General features: G+C 42.7%; 1 protein-coding gene across 1 annotated transcript in view; it reads left to right on the forward strand.

Annotated features, from left to right (window-relative positions):
* The window catches only part of ITPR2 (inositol 1,4,5-trisphosphate receptor type 2), a 273,845-nt gene that overhangs the window by 153,905 nt on the left and 102,897 nt on the right, over nt 1-17,043 (forward strand). The window lies entirely within an intron of this gene.

The following is a 17,043-nucleotide window of genomic DNA, read 5'->3' on the forward strand; positions in this document are numbered from 1 at the left end:
TTGGCAAAATTATCCACCTTTCAGGTATACTAGCTATGAGATTCAAAGTTAACCCCAATCTAACCTTAAGAAAAACAAAGTCTGTGGTGGTTAAGATGCCTGTTTCTGGGTGTTCGAGATTTTACTTTTCTGTTGTATGATACGCTAAAGTACCAACACACCCTTTTTTCTCTTTTATGATAGATGAGCCATATATTGGAAATGGGAAATGTTCAGTGTCATTGTTTTGACTGTACATTGTTTGGATTCCAACATATGGACATGGGAATATATTGCCCAGGCTTCTAAGCAACCTGCTAGACAGGATAAAAAAATCTCAAGGCAGAACAGCGAAATGAGGACAAAGGCAGCAGAAGCAAAACATCAGCCTTGCTCTATGCAAAAACAACCAGTGTACAAAGAGAACACCAACCTCCTCTTCACCTCCTGCAAAGAATCTAGCTTGAAGTAAAATGTGGCTAGGCCTGGAGAGACAGAAGAGTTTTAACACCATAACAAGAGTTTCAGAGGTGAAGCAGATGATATTATTGTTAATTATTATTCATACTTATTCTAATAGTTTTTGGGGCCCATAATGCCACTGCATCATATGGAAAAACTAATTTGCTTTTGTATCTGCATACTATGATGAACTTTGCCAAACCTCTCCAAAATAATTTCATAGACCCACCAAAAGTTATCATCTCAGAACTACAGGGCGGGGAGCGGGAAAGCAGTGCTTTAATGTATGACTTGAAAAAAGCAAACAAAAAATTTGCCTGTTTTAATTGCTCTTTGCACCCTGTCGTGGATGCTGATAAAGCGAGACTGAGTGAAGACACCAGACGGAATGTTCTTCACTGGTGTGTAGGGGCTCTTCACCAACCAGGCCAGCCTCTCCTTCTCAGGGGTGGACATCAAAGAGGTGTACGCCCAGACCTCTCGCACAACCTCCACCGTCTCAGCAGGGCATGGTGGGCGGAAGATCTGTTCAGGAAACAGAATTTCTCCCTCATGCTTTTTCTTGAGTCCCATAGATTTTACACCGAGGAACGTAATGAATCAGTGCAATGAGTAAACAAGCTTGTATGGTTTGCAAGTGCTTCTCCACCTTGCAACTCTTATGAGTCATTGTTCATAGGATGGACTTCAGAATAGTAAAAATAGCACAATGAATAGCCTCTTGTGCATGTTTCCAACTTTTTTTTTAACTGTGATCTCACTGCCTACAAAGTTATTCAACGTTATGCAGATACTAAAAAAATTACAGTAAATATGTAATGGTAATATACTTGAGCAAAGCTACAGAGGGACACGTGACTTTTTGACAGAAAGCCTGAGTTTGTTAATCATCCACCATAACATATTTTGTATGACAAATTTGACAGAAATGGTAAACCTCCAGTTTCTGCAGAATTTTCCCACAGTGAATAACAAGGAAGAAATCTTGAAATAAAATTTCTTCCTCTCTCTTCCCTTTACCTCCCACCGTTGAGATCCAGGTCTGGGAACCTTGCCTTCTACTGTCTTTATCTTTCATTTGACCACTGGAAGGTAGCCTGTTTCATTGAAGGACCAAAAGGAAAAGATAGCTGTAGGTGCTTATTTCACTTTTTATGCCAATTCCTTCATCCATTGTCTCAACTCTGTTGTTGCACCTCCCCTTGGAACATGTGTTTCAGGGCTGCTTGTGCTCTCCTGGCTCCATCATCAGTTGCCCTTGCAGTCAGCCTTTGAGGCAGCGCTCACTTGTGTGTTGTTTTGCGTAGTGCTGCAGCATCTGATCGCTCTAAGAATCAAAGTTTAATTTCAGAAGTTTGATTTAAGGTAAATAAATTACACGTAAAACCTCTTGGTCATGGATTCCCTTTCAGAAGTAATTGTGGGTGATTATTACAATCTTACAGGAGTTCTACATTAAGTCTTAGTCCTGTTTGTATTGATTAGGTAACGAACTGAAATGAAACTTGATCTACAGCCCCTCTCTTAGAGAAAGCTCTTCCGAGAACAGTGTTACACCACTTGGGTAAAGCAGCATGTGGAGGAAGTCAGCATTGCCTCTGTTCAGACAGTTAATGTTATATAGATAAAAGCCTACTTTAGACTGTTTAAGAAGAGAAACAGAAGAGACAGAAAGGACTGCTTTTGGACTAGATCTGCACCATCAATGTTTATTCTTTTGTTGCTGGCCATTTTTATACCCATTTTACAAAACCAGAAGGATCTTAGTCTAGAATTTTTGATTTTTTTTTAGGCAAATCTTTTTTGTTCTTCGCCACAGTGCTTGATTTCAGTTTAATTTCTGTGTGAATGCTGCCTCTAGACCTACTTACATGCCTCAGTTTTAATCTGAGTAAGATTTCCTAAAGTACATAGATCACTGATGCAGGTTCACTTTGCAAATAACTGGAGCAGTTTAAAATCTTAGCATTGACTTGCTGCCCTTTTGAAAGTGACTGTCCCTACAAGGGAGCTGGTGGGCCAGGAGGGATGAGTCCTCCCAGCTGCTTCAAACAGAGTTCACAAGCTTGAATTAAACCCCCCATCTGTCAATTGGATGAAGTTGTTGAACTCTTGACTGAAGCGTGCTCATATAGCAACTTCTTAACCCACTCCAGCTGCTGGCATGTCAATGCCTTGGGCATGGACAACCTTCTGGTTTCCCAACTGTTCTTAAATGATGTCAGCATCTCTGGGGGAAAAAAATATTATCTCTGATAACATGTGTATATGACAAGTTTAGTTTAACATTATGGACTGATCAGAGTGTTAATGGATGATAGTGCATTGCAGAATACAGCAGATTCCAAGCCTGAATACCCTGCCAACTGGTAGTTCCTAAGGGAAACACTATTATAAACAGATTGAACCCTTCAGCAAGGGTTACTTGTGCTGCAAAAGACAGAGTTTATACTTTTTCATGCTTTAGGTGTTGAACTACAGTATAAATAATTGAAGACTGCATTTTTAAGTGTTGGTAGAACAAAGACTGTGTAAGCTGCTTAATTGTCAGAGACATGTAGTTGTGCTTTTTGCCTTTTCTTGGAAAAACTCATGAAAAGCCTTGTCTTGCTCTTATAGGTTTGCACTAGCTTCATGATTTAAAATCATAGCTTTGTAGCCCTTCGTTTTGCATCGTTAACATTTCTGCATTCTGCTTTACATATGAAATGTACGCTATCGTGTCCTCTTTGTTGGCAGCAACAGCACCAAATATACATCGGAAAAAAATAGTACAGCTTCGATGCAAATACAAATGTATTTTGTTCCTATAAGATGTAGTCCCTGATATGGTTGCTGCTGGCTCTTGGTCATTTTGTGCTGGAAGACCTGAGTTTTTCATGTGGAGCTGTTGACAAAACTGCAATGAGTTTGTCAAAAGCAATAGTCCCAGTTCATGAATGTCTTGATCTACCAGTTAAGCTGAATGCAGTGGGAGCTGCAGGTCTTTTTCAGCTGGGAAATATGGTCTCAATGGGTCTTAGAAGCCAGGAGATGCTGCTGAGAGCTACTACAGTGTCCCAGCATTGTAGCTCTTTGAATCAAAGGCATTCTCTACTTAAACTGCATTCTATTCTATAGCCTCATCTGTTTAAGATGATTTTACTTATTTGCATCTGCTAATTAGGCAGCATTCAGACAAATAGCATATGTAGGTAGGAATAAAAAGAGAAAAAAGATAATAATTCTGAATATGTGAGGCTTGCTGAATGTATTATACCTTAAAAGGATGCTTATTTTAAATGGGAGGAAGAACAGGATTCAAAATTCCCTTATTTGTGTTACTACTCACATTTTGGATTAGTGGCACTGCAGGCATTCTGAAGAATTACGTTTAATTTTTCACCATTTCTGCTGTCTGTTTAAATTGTGCTCATTTATAAAAATGCCTAAGCACTCGCCTGTTTTTTTCCTGTTGTCAACAGGCCATTCTCCTCCCTAAGCTCAGTGTGGCTGTAAGGTAATAGGGGGTTAGAAATACTATCGGAGAACATTTAAACTTAATGTTGTTTATATTGAATTTAAAAAAAAAATCACTTGAATGTTTCAGCTGGACATTTTTGCAGTTGCTTGCATTAAAAACTTTCTTCTTAGGAAAATAGCCACAGTCTGGGGGGGATTGAAGGTTCAGGGAGGAAGAATGTTTGGTTACCTCTAGCAGTGCCAGCCTGGTTGCTGGGACCAGCACGTGTGGCTGGTAAGGTCAGGAAGCCACTGTTGTGGCTTTGTCGTGACAGTTAAGTGATGAAGTACGGCAGAAAGTTCAAACACAACTGGGACAGACGCTGGTTTACGTGAAGGTGGTGGTCTGTTGCAGAACTGAAGCCTGTCCTAATTCATTGCAGTGGAGGATTCAAGCTTTGCTATTGCTGTGAATCCTCTGGGCCAGTAATTGCAGTGGCAGGAGCACCAGAGCTTTCAGATATGCAAGACTAAACACTAAATGTAGTCAGGCCCTTGAAGTGTGGTAATTCCTCATTATACCCATACGCTGACATTTTACAAGGCAAAGAAATAAAACCTACAGAGAAACAAACCAATGCAGTTTCACTTTTTCCCCCTCTAGGCTTCAAGCTGGAATAATTAAGCAGAGAGATAACACAAGGCATGTGATACTGCTGTGTATAATAGCTAGGTGTTGGCCATAGTGCTTAGTGCCATCAGTCACTATGGCACATTGTCATTGCTGCATGTTTCTGGTGCTTTCACATGTGGTACCAACTAGACTGTTCTGAAGTAGCATCCCTCATCTTTGTGGTATCCCTTGTCCTTCCTGCAGTGTGCATTCTTCTGGACTAAAGGATGCTGCTGTACCTGGACATTGTGCTAGGTTTCAAATCGCATACATTTATACAGAGATTTATTTTGTTGCTAGTGCAAAAACCTGTAAGTACATGGTATATGTAAAGCATGGTTTCTTTTTTAGGTAAGATTTTTTTCTGTGACTAACAGGCCGCAGAGATTTGATTCAGCTTTGGACTGTCATTTGCTTGTGTTCAGAAGCCTGTTCAAAGCCACTTTACTTGGGCCAGTTGTGAGGTGCTTATAGTGGTCTCTCTCAAGGATAGTTTCAGGCAGAGTGCAATGCTCTTGTTGACCTGCACAAGAACTTTAAACTGAAAGTCGTCTGTCAAGGACAGGTAGGAGGTAGCATTTTTCTGACCTCTCATGAAGTGTAACGTCCTGATCTAGTGGAAGGCAAGAGCACTTTAATCTGCTGTGGTGGGAGTGGAACACATGCCTAACTGCTTTGCAGGACTTGGTACATTCATGATTTTGCCCTCTCTTTTATATGGATAATTGTTAACTGTGACTGTGATCCAAATATGTTATCTCCAGAGACCAAAAGGTACTTTTAGCTCAGGTGATAGTTGACTGAGCAATGGTGTTCACTACTCATCAGTACTTATTCTTCTTTGTTTCAAAACCTTGGTGGTTTTTTGTTTGTTTGTTCTCCAAGTCACAAACAAAGCTAGTGCCAGGATGCCAAGGCTGAGAGAAACACATGGTTGTAAACACGTTTCTTCTGAAAGACTGTAGCCTCTCAGCAGCTCATATTTATCAAGTTTTAAGAATACGGTATGCTGTTATCCCGTTTTGTTTCAGAAATGTTAAGCCCCAAATCCTAAATAAGAAGTTGTTTTGGAACTTGTATCATCTGCCTTTCTCACATATATCATAATTCTTCTAAAGGAGCATCTGATACTGTAAAATACTGTAGATACTAATTCCAACAGTTTCAGCTGAAACAATAACAAACTGGAGTAGCTTGTTCCTTGTTCTCAACTTCAAATGACCAACTTCTGCTCTGGAATTTCCCCTTTACACAGTATATGTGATATATGGATGCTCCCTGTTTTCCCTTTCTTTTTTTCATATAAATTCCTTTCTATGGATCTGATCTTAAGAACAGAAAAAAGCAAATGAGCAAGAAGATCTTAAGTGCCTGCCAACTGCTTGGCATCCTTCCCTATTAATACTACTTTTCGTTAAAAACAAATGGAAAAGAGTGCAAGGGAAGAGAGCTGTTTAAATGAAACCTTCAGAACTATGAATATGATTCATCTCACCTTGCTCAGGTACAAGATTCATGGAACTGATCAGGATCCATTATGTGAACAACAGTTGGATTTTATTTTTGTTGTTTTGATTACAGGTGGGATGGAGTTCACTAAGGACTTCGGTTCACCTAGAAGTTAAATTCCATGCTTACTATGGCTATTGGAATCAAATTGTACATTATGAAGGCATCAGGATCAAGATTATCTTTCTCTCTGGTTTTATTTATATATTTTAAATCATGGATAAAGCAGGCGAGATCTTTAGGAATTAGTCAAAGGTTCTAGCCTATACTAGATTGGCAAGGGGCTAGGTAAATAACCAAAGGTATCTTGTAGGTTAATATGTAATATGAATCAGCAGTTTCATCATATGGTTCATGTCTCCAGGTGTGTAGAGTTTTGCATGAGGATATATTCATATGCAGAAGTGTATTTATTTTAGATTATTTATTCCTATTACTTTTTTTTCTTTTTTAATCAGCAGCGTATTATCTCCATGGTGGAGTCATATTAGAAGATAAATATTTGAATGTACATTTTGTGTCCTACCATATTGTTTTGTTTTTAATGGAGCAGTTGTTCTTGCTGAGAATATAGTGTCTGACATGCATCAATGCTCTCAGAGTTACTTGAGGAAAAACATAATTCCCACGGCCACCCTAATTTTAGTGATTGGTGCTTGTTTAAAACACCCAGCTGACATCCCAAGAGACCTGCGTCTGTGCTCATTTGCAAAGCAGGAGCAATTCACATAGGTGTAGGTTGAGGTGAGAAGGGGAGTTCAAGGGAACACGTGAGTGATGAGTACAGGGAGAGAAATAGATTGCAGGCATCCTAAAGTTTGGGATAGTTGCAGTTTTTCTTGGGAGTCAGGAGAATAAAACTGCATAAACCTTTTTCCTGACTGTGAGCCTGGAGGATGTTTCTCTCCACACCCCTCCTGCTCCCTTTTAAGTGTTAGCTGCCATACAGAAAGTCCACATTTCTGAGCAGTTTCTGTATCACTGCTGGGTAACGTTTATAATTTGTACTGGTGAGAGCAGAGGAGTGCTGCAGTATCACAGAGACCACTGTGTGGCAACTGTGGACTTTTCAGAAATGTTTTCTGTCTGTGGGAGCAGGTCAGCTGCTGCTGCTTCTGCACAGCCGAATTCCCACAGGAGTCAAATGTCTGCAGTCATGGAGGGGGCGAGAGAAAATGTCTCGTTTAGTTTTCAATTTCCTTGGAAGGGGAAAAGGGTTCTTTTGTTTTCTGGGTTTTTTTGTTGTTGTTGACTATCACAAATTTGCTGTCGCTTTATTTAATATGTTTGAGCAACAACCCTGTTTGTACTTTGCAGTTGCACCAGAGATGGCAGTGAGCAGAATTCAATGCATTGTATTAAGGCTGGCAAATGAATATTTATGATAGACCTAGGGAGCCAGTAATAAAAATGAAATCGGCATGATGCCACTAGATCCAAATCTTTGATCTCTGTTTTAAGAGAAAATACAATAAAGCAGGGGATGATGGACTCATTATAATGGAATGGTTAGTTATGGTTAGTTAGGGCAACGTGAATAGGTGGCATTACATAACTGCTCTAGTTCAAGATTTACGATTCAGGGAAGTGTTTCAAGAACTGAGTTTCTACAAAAAAACTTCAGTTTATGATGTTATTTGGTTTAGTCAGTCCGAACACAAAGAACTAAAGAGATATCTCTTTCAGATATCAGGATGGGCTATGCTTTTGCCTTACTAGGGGAAGCAAAAGCAGTAAGAACCAGCAAGGCCCTTATGCTCAACCTCTTTCTGTGCTTCTCCTCCTCATCTATCACCCTGTGAGCAGGCAGGGAGGGTTGAGCATTGCAGGAAGGTGGACATTAGATTCCATTCCCTGACCAGGCTGTCTTGCCAGACACCAAATGTGAGGGGGCACTGATCAGCAGAGAGGGGAAGGCTCCTGTTTTGGCACCACCCAGGACGGTGCAGGGGTCCCGACTGGAGATGTTTGCCTCAGGTGGAGCCACCTATCTCCATCAGGAGCAGGGAGAAACTGCTGCGATGTGCTGAGAACAGCTTTGGGGAAGCCTAATGAAGGAGTCAGTATTTGATAGGGATGGGGAGCAGGAGCAAGTGAGCTATTTTTCTTTTTAATGGTTGCAATTACTTGCTTAACACCCCTGCCACACTAAGCAAGACGTGGAGGAAGATTGATTCCAGGCCATAGATGAAAGCTGATCTTGAACTCTCTGTCTAGCCAGACATGAGGAGGAAATGGAAACTCACTGTTTTCTTATTTCTTTCACACTGATGTAATTTCTAATGGACTTCATCACTAATCACATCTGGCAAGGGATTATTCTGTAATGTGGTCCATCTCCCTCTTCTCCCCCTTTTCAAGAAAACGAAGGTATATGCTATATCGAACTTCAGAAAACAGCTATTAAGCACCCATCGTAACTGCTTCTGATAGAATCTTTTTTTTTTTTGTCTGATGAGGATTTTACCCAGCATGTTTGGCCTTGGAGGAGCGCCTGGATGGTATTGCCAGCTGGAATTGTCAGCGCTGCTTTGTCTTCTGTCCCAGGAAAACAGAAGCCTGGCAGGCATTCACTCTCGCTCTTATTTCATATCCCTGCTTAGTCAGAGTTGCCAACCCTAAGCACTGAAAACCCTGAGTCAGGCCACAAACAAATCACGAGATTAGGCTTGAAAATCATAAGATTTTTTTTAATTACAAGTAGTTTATTTGGGATTTCTTTGAGGCTTTAGAGTGTCTGTTCTTCCAATTTTATTCCACAAATCCCAGAGCTTGATATATGCTTTATTGAATTACATGTGTGTTTGTTTACTTAAATGAACGCCAGGTTCATGTATGGTTACCTGACCTCTGGAGTTTGTGGGGAAAAAGACCAGAATATTTAAATGATGTGTGTTGACCAGGCTGCTCAATGAGAACTCTTGTTCTGGAGTTGGTGATTGCCCTGAATATTATGAGTTTAATTATCTCAGTGTCACTTGGACCCCTAGGCTTTTTGCAGAGAGCGTTCTTGTCAGGCAGAGCCTGAAAGTCTTCTTTCAGTTTATGGCAATGAGCACTTTGTGCAGGTTGTGCCTTGTTTACCTTGCAACAGCTTTTCACGAGCAGTGTGTGGCACCTTGCCAGTGAGGTCCGATTAATCCATTTCCTTCCCACTGCAGTTTCACCGTCGCTCAGGTCTTGCTCGGAGCGCACACATGCAAAGTTTTTCTGCTGTAGAGAGTCACGAGCGTAACGTGCTGACACGGCGTGGATGTCAGCGAGAGGCTGTGCTGGCTCTGAGCTGACTGAGCTGCGAGACAAGGAAACGTGCTCTGGAGGTTTGCACTAGTCTTGGTAACTCCAGATACAGAGCTGTCGCTTGGGGTTGAGAAGAGGACCTTACCACTCTGGAAATTCCTCTTGGGAGAATTGTCCAAAACATTTTGTCCCCAAATACTGAGCAATTACACTAGCAATGTCTCCTTAAATTCCTTTTAACTGCAAGGTTTTTATACCCCCCGCCCCCTTAAGTTTTTTTTTACTTCTTTCCTCCATAGAACTTTATTTTTTGACTCCTTAGTTGTATATGGTAGCATTTGTGTCCCATTAGCCCTACATCCAGTAGGGCTGGATGCCAGTCTGTCTGTCTCAGCTGCAAAAGAAATGTAGATAACCTTGACTCTCAGGTCTTTCAGTATGAAGACTTCTTACTGACTCCAGGGGAACAACCACCTTTGCTTGAACCAGGTGTTTTCTCAGCCACAACCAACTAGAGGTTCTCAGCTCTAGAGTTCCCTCCAGGCCACTCTACTGGGTGGAGTTTAGCCCTTTAGGAAATTGAACTCTTCTAAATATACAAGTATTTTTGACTGCGGCTGACTAAAAATGAAAATTTAAACAAATGCTGGAAGTCCTGCACATTGTTGGGAAGTTCTTCCTCTTTCACTAGTCAGAGCAGTTTTTTTCTTCAAAGGGGTTAGAAATGTTGCTGGCAAATAAAATATACAGACTGAGCTCTCTTGAATTTGTGAAGAGACCCATATTAACTAGGTTTCTTTTGTGAGACTGAAGAAATAACAGTGGTAATTCAGTGCTGGCAATAAAGTGGGTGATGGTCAGTAAATTTACCCTGGATGGCACAGAGGATTGTTCTGGTTGTATGTCACAGTCTTTATTAAATTTGTCCTGGTTGTTGCTAGCATTCTGTTCGTGTAATCATTTTAATTCTGACAATAAAACTAACCATAAGGACACAGAAGTGCCTTTTGAAAAATGGAAGTTGAACAGTTTAAGCTGTTCTTTTTCTTCACATTTAAGTATTCTTACAGTGAATAACATCATGCATGGGAAAAACTCAGACTTTGTTATTGGAGTCTGGATTTTTGTTCTGGTGCTGTGTGTCTGGAAATATTTGCATGAGAAAAAAAAACCTCCTCAGCCAGAGCAACAAGTTTAAGAGATTACTTTGGGCTGTGGTGTGCTTAGTCAGAAATGAGTAATTTGTATTGCAGAAGTCTGGGCGAAGTGCTACCTATTTCTGCCTGTGTGTGCAAATCACCTGCTATGCCACACAGCCAAAGGAAAGGGAGTCAAATGAGAGCAGCACACAGAGTACGCGTGTTGAGCTGGGATTAGGAGATGGCAGATGAACTGGCTCCTTCTGGAGTCCTACCTGATGCTCTGCGAGGCTGGTTAGAAGGGTTTGCTCTCCGGACCATGGTCTGCAGACAGACGACTTAAATAAGGCTGTTTATCTAAACAGATTATTTCTATATCTATGATACTGAACTTAACTCGGTAGCAAATTCTAGCATACCAAGTAATCTAAATACAGGTCTTTTACTTCCTTTTCCAATTTCTTGAAAAAGGGAAGCCAACTAATTGATATATGCTTTAATTCACCACGTATTTAACCTTATTTTTTAACTCTAAACAATTTGAAACTGGAAGAAACAAGTCCCTTGAGTTTTAAAATCATCTCTATCTTTCCCATTTTTGCACAAACTTTTTTTTCCTGATTTTTAGCAAAAGACTTTGAGAACAAGAAAGGAAGTGTTGCTGGAATAATGTTTTATTTTGAACTAGCCAACAGTTTATGGCTTCTGTGTATTTTCAGTACTTTGATCACTATCTTGTCTGTTTTGCTGCTAAGCCTTACGTGGTGTGATTTTACTATTGCGCCAGCTGGGGCTCTGCCCCATGCAAGAACTGTGAGCTAATAAAATCAGAGCACAATTCTGAACTATTAATTTCCCGCTGCAGCTTTGCCAGCTGAAAAGTAGCTGCTTTCTTGCCCTGGACTACACCGTGCACATACATCTCCATCTTCCAGCAGGGGCCTCCAAAGCCACAGGAGGTGGCAAAGCGGTCACTGGGCAGCTGCAGCAGTGCACAAAGGGGCTCTTTCAGATATGTTCTTGCTAGAAAAGCACATGTGCAGCTCAAACAAGTTACAGTGCCCATCTCACTTGAGCAGGAGCCACCCTGGGGAAACTGCCTTATTTTTTCTCTGAAATTGGTGTACAGATATATTGCCCTAATGCTTGTTTCTGGCTTAATGAACACTGTGTTTGGGCCTTGGACTTGGTTCATTCTAGATTTTTCTGTTGTGAGAAGGGTTGCTGAAGGACAAAGGAAGGGAGCTGATCTCCCCTCTGACAGCTAGGTGAATAGGGCATCGCTTTTTGCCCTGAGTCTGCTGCCCAGTGATGTACCATTGCTATGGACATGTGTCAGTGTAGCAGAGTACTTTCAAGTATCACAAGCTAGCTCCCATTTTGGGCTTCTCTCCAGAGGACCAAATGACTCACCTTCAAAGAACGTCTCTCTGAAAGTGGAAGCAGGACTTTGCGTATGACAGTGCAGAACCTAGCAGTTGGCAGGGTGCCCATTTTCTCCTCCTTAAATCAAACTGTGTGCTCCTGGGCTTTGTGAATGAAAGATTTGTTGGAAAAAAATGTATGAAGTCTTAAAAAACACTGATTTAGTAAGCTTGGCTTTGGATTATCTACACAAATTATTGTCTGAAGTTGGCTTCTACTGAGGAAAAAACATGTTTTTTAAAATTTGCTTAAATGTTGTCATACATGAAAAAGGTCACTCCTGGAGTCAGACAAACTTCAGAAACTCTTCCTGCTGCATTGGACAACTTGACTTGCAATGCCTTTTCTCCTGAAGGAAGAATTCTGCGTCAAGATGCCTCCAAAAATCTGCAGTCTAAGAGGGTGAACCAAGAGAAGACAAAACAGAGACCTGTATGTAGTACCCGCCTCTGCAAACCTCCGTGTGGTATGCAAGCACTGATGCTTGCTGAGCATGGATGGGGTGGCTAGCAGCTTCCAAGCAGCACAAGTTGGGATGCGCATTAACTCCATACTCTTCCCAGCGCTCAGCTGTGATCTGTGGCTGTTCTGTTTAGCAATGCAGGCCTGGACATGGTGGACACTCGTAGGAACCCCCTTGCCTGAAGTGCATCTAGCTATTGTCTTTGACACAAGGAGAAGCATGTTTTATCCCCAACAGCTAATATATACCCATTTCTGAATAGTGCTTGCCTTGTTTGTGGAAAGCGAATCCAGGTGAGCGAGACCTGGTTGTCTTAAGTATGTGCTAAGCAGGAGAGGGCTGTTGTTACCCAGACCTCGCTGCACATGCTCAGCTGCTGCAGAGGAGTCCCGTGTCCAGCTCTGGAGCCCTCAGCACAGGAAAGACATGGACCTGTTGGAGAGGGGCCAGAGGAGGTCACAAAAATGATCAAAGGGCTGGAACAGCTCTGCTGTGAGGAAAGGCTGAGAGAGCTGGGGTTGTTCGGCCTGGAGAAGAGAAGGCTCCAGGGAGACCTTATTGTGGCCTTCCAGTACTTAAACGAGGTCTGTAAGAAAGATGGAAGATGGGGACAGGGCCTGTTATGACAGGACAAAAGGTAATGGTTTTAAACGAAAGGTGGGGAGATTCAGGCTAGACATGGGGAAGAAATTTTTCACAATGATGGTGGTGAAACACTGGCACGTTGCCCAGAGCGGTGGTAGATGCCCCATCCCTGGAGACATCCCAGGCCAGGCTGGACGGGGCTCTGAGCAACCTGATCTAGTTGAAGATGTCCCTGCTCAGTGCAGGGGGGTTGGACTAGCTGAGCTTTGAAGGTCCCTTCCATCCCGGACTGTTCTGTAAAAGCCGGGCGCGGCTGTGAGCAGGACGCGGAACGGGGCGCAGTCAGCCGGGCGGGCGCTGCCCGTGTCCCACGCCGCCCCAGCCGCGGCGGCGGGCCGGGAGGTGCCCGCGGTGCGTGCGGCTGCCCGCGTCCCGCCCGGGCAGCAAGCGCTGCACCCACCGCGCACTCCCGCTAGCCGGGGGCGGGGGGGCGGGAGGGGCTGAACACAAGGCGCAGCGTTTTTACCTTTAGAAGTCTCCACCTCTCCGCCTGCCGTAATCTCCTTTGCCTGCCGAGAGATTTAATGAACCGTTTTGACTGGTCGGAGGAACGGTCCCGTTTTCATTTGCTGCTGCCGCCGCCCCCCCGCCAAACTCCCCCCGAAAACATGTGACGGCGCATGTGAGGGGCGCTGCGGGGCCGGGCCGGAGCAGACGCCGGCTGCCGCCTCAGCCGCGGAGGGAGGGGGGGGCCGCCCCCCCGCCGCTGCCGGCAGCACCGGGCCGTTATGTAACGCCCGCAGTGTCTGGCAGCGCGCGCGCCGGCGGGGGCGCGTCACGTGTCCCGCGGTGCTGCCGGCCCTGAAATTCAATTAGATTGGCTTTGGAACGGGTCGTGAGCCTGCATGAGATAAGCTTTTTTTTTTTTTCTTTTTGCTTTTTTTTTTTTTTTTTTTTTTTTTTTTGCTGAGAGACACTAGAAAGCAAATGGGCTGATTAGCTTTTGCACATTGAATTGATAAATTGCGCCCGTGATTCCGGCGAGGATTTTTTTTTTTTTTTTTTTTGCGTGGCGCATATACATCTATCGTGCCACCAAAAAAAAAAAAAAAAACCAACAAAACCCACCAAAAAAAGCCTGAAATCAAGCATTATGTAACCTGGCTCGAACAGCAACAACAACAGCGGCGACAAAAGGAGACAAAACAACAATCTCTCTCTCTCCTCCTTCCCCTCTGCCCTCCCGCTGCCAAAAGCCCGCGGAGCGATGTCTTGTCGCTGCTTTGGCAGAGGGTTCTGGGCCTCGCCGGCTTTGCCGTTGCCCCCGAAATACGGTTTCGCAGGCAGCGGAGCTGACACTTCAGGTTTTGGGATGATTGACAGTCGTCAAGACGCTGGCGGTTCTGGCAGAGGATGCTGGTTTGCAGACAGGAAAGTTTGTGCGCGCAGGTGGCCTGTTAGGACTTTTCATAAATTACTTTATATGTGAGACTCTGTATGAAGCTGCAAATGCTCTTGCCATAAACCTTTTGCCGTTTATCCAGTTCTCTGCAAAAAAAGGTCCTATGACTGCGGGGGGAGGGAGAAAATAAGCAAGCAGCTGAGGGACAAATTGACATAACAGAGCTGAAAGACAGAGAAGCGATTCCCCCATGCCCACCCTGCAACATTCACCTCATCTTTTCTCCAAAGTAGGGTTTGAAATTTCAACATTCCTCCTCTGGTGGAAGCTAATGCTCATTGTCTTGCCCTTGAAAAGAATAATATTGCTGCCCAGGAGCTGTGAAGAAACCAAACCCTCTGAAATTTTAAGCTGTATTAAATCATCTCTGCTTTCTAAGGGCCAGAACCTACTGTTTACAAGCAGTCTGATTGCATGGCAGTCAAAACATTTTCTTCTTAAACATTTCCCCTGCCACCACTGTAGCAAGAAAATAGCCATTTATAAAGCTGTGCTTGCAACAAAATCCAATGTTGTTTGATAAGATCAGGTGTACCGGTTGTGCATTTGGGGAATATTCAGCAAATAATATCACTTTATATGATGCAGATTCTATTATCCTATATTTATTGTATTTCCAAAAGGAAGTTGTTGTTGGAGTGCATTTTTTTTATTAATAAGCATCACAAAATCTTATTTTTTTCTGCTGTTTAGAGGGTTTTTCCTCCTTTCTATTTCTCGTCCTGTGTTCTTTCACTTCATCTCTATATACGCAGTTAACATACCAATGTTTAAATATACATGCGATGTAGTTACATAACCCTGTCTTGCAAAGTGCTGAAAAATGATCCCTGGCTTTATCTCTTGACTGTTTTTTAAAAGTAACAGGTTTTGCGTATAATCTAGCGCTATCAAAAGACAGAAGGAGGCATGCTGCAGCTACATAAGGATGACTTTACACAAATCAAACCAAAAATAATACAAATTATACCCCAACAAATATCATATGCTACATTTCTGCTAGCCAGCAAGTCTTAAATCCAGAGTGTATAAATGTGTTTGCTAACGAGTGGATACTGAGTTGATTTAATGAGTTGGTGATGCAGTCGGTGACTGCTCATTATCACCAGAGAATTTAACTTGCTGCAGCAACTCAGAAAATAAATGAGTATAGCTCAGACTGGACTGTGCTGTGAGCGAATTGGGAACTTTTCCTCTGTGCAGCTTTAGCAGTCTTTGGTTTCTCCGGCTTTGTATTAGCCATTCTCAGCTGTATTTAGGATCCTTTTACCATCCATCGCTAATCCATCCAAGGAAGGGTAAGGAAGTGGTCCCAGACCCTGCCTCTCATGAGCAGAGACAGTGCCCGAACAGGTAAGCAGAATCAGAGGTCTTGAGAGCTGGGGTTTAACAACACGCTCCCTCTCAGAGTAAATGACCACTCTTCTAGCAAGCTGTGGAGAGAGAATATTAGGACCCCAGTTATCATCTAGCAGGCATTGCAGGAGATAAAGGAGCTCTAAAGGTGTGCAAGGTTCTAAATACAACTTGAGCGGGTCAGATCACGTACAAATGAGAGCAAGTCAGAAGTCCTGGTTAGCTCTGCCAGTGACTTGGTGTGGTGGTAGTGTGGCTGAATGAAAACATATTACTCAAACGTGTCACTTATGGAAAGAACATAGAGAAAATCTTTGCATTTTAGTAGTTTTGGTAAGGCTTCATTCCTTAGGTATCAATGTACCCTCAGAGCTGTGTGTTAATTACTGCACAAGCACAACACATAAATAATATCTATGGAATTTGTTTTATTTTGGAGTTGGTAGAAAACCAGTGTCCCTCTAGTTTAGTGTATAAATACAGTAGAAAAGGTTTGCGTGTTTGCACTTGAAACGTTCTTTATCGTTACAGTATACAATTAAGGAAAAAACTGATTTATTTTCTCCCTCCCTGGTGCGGAGTTTTAGAATGTGGTTCTGATTGCTTGTGTTTTGCTGCTATTGCACGATTTTTACACAGTGCTGGAACTCACAGATGTGTGTAATGAAACTTTAAAACTGTGTCGAGTTTTGGAAATGTTCACCTGTTCCAAAATAAAAAAAAAAGCCAGCCTACCGAGAATTTTAAAAATAGACCAAGTCCTCCAGGAATTCAATTACAGATGCCTGCCAGCTGCTTCCCCTGCCTGGGACCCACATTTCTAGTTTCTCTGTTCCTCTGGATGTTCCTTGCAGGGGAACAGCCCGTGTGACATGACTGATGAACAGACAGATTGGAGAGAGAGAGATGCTTGGGTATGGACTCCCCTGCCATCCCTCCATCCCACCTGCTGCTTGGGCTGTCCTTTCATAGTCACGATTTGAGCTGTGCGATTGTTGTACAATATGGATACCGACTGTGCGGCTACTGCTGGGACTAGCACTTTATTCTCAAGCTATGTGCAATGGCTTTTTGAAAAGCTTTTTATTTAGGCCCTGTAGCACTGCATCTTACAAAAAACATTATAAGAATCCCATCTTCTTGGATCTGTATTCTGGCTGAGTTCACAGGCACATATTACATCCCCCATTTGCTAAAACACTGAAGTGCAGACCCTGAGCAAAACGGCAGGCTTCATTTCCACTGAAAATGTATGCAGATTTTAATATATTTGCCCATAAATGCATATGCTGGATTCTCCCTTAATATG

The sequence above is a fragment of the Caloenas nicobarica genome, chromosome 1 (genome assembly GCF_036013445.1).
Source record: "Caloenas nicobarica isolate bCalNic1 chromosome 1, bCalNic1.hap1, whole genome shotgun sequence".
Taxonomy (NCBI): Eukaryota; Metazoa; Chordata; class Aves; order Columbiformes; family Columbidae; genus Caloenas; species Caloenas nicobarica.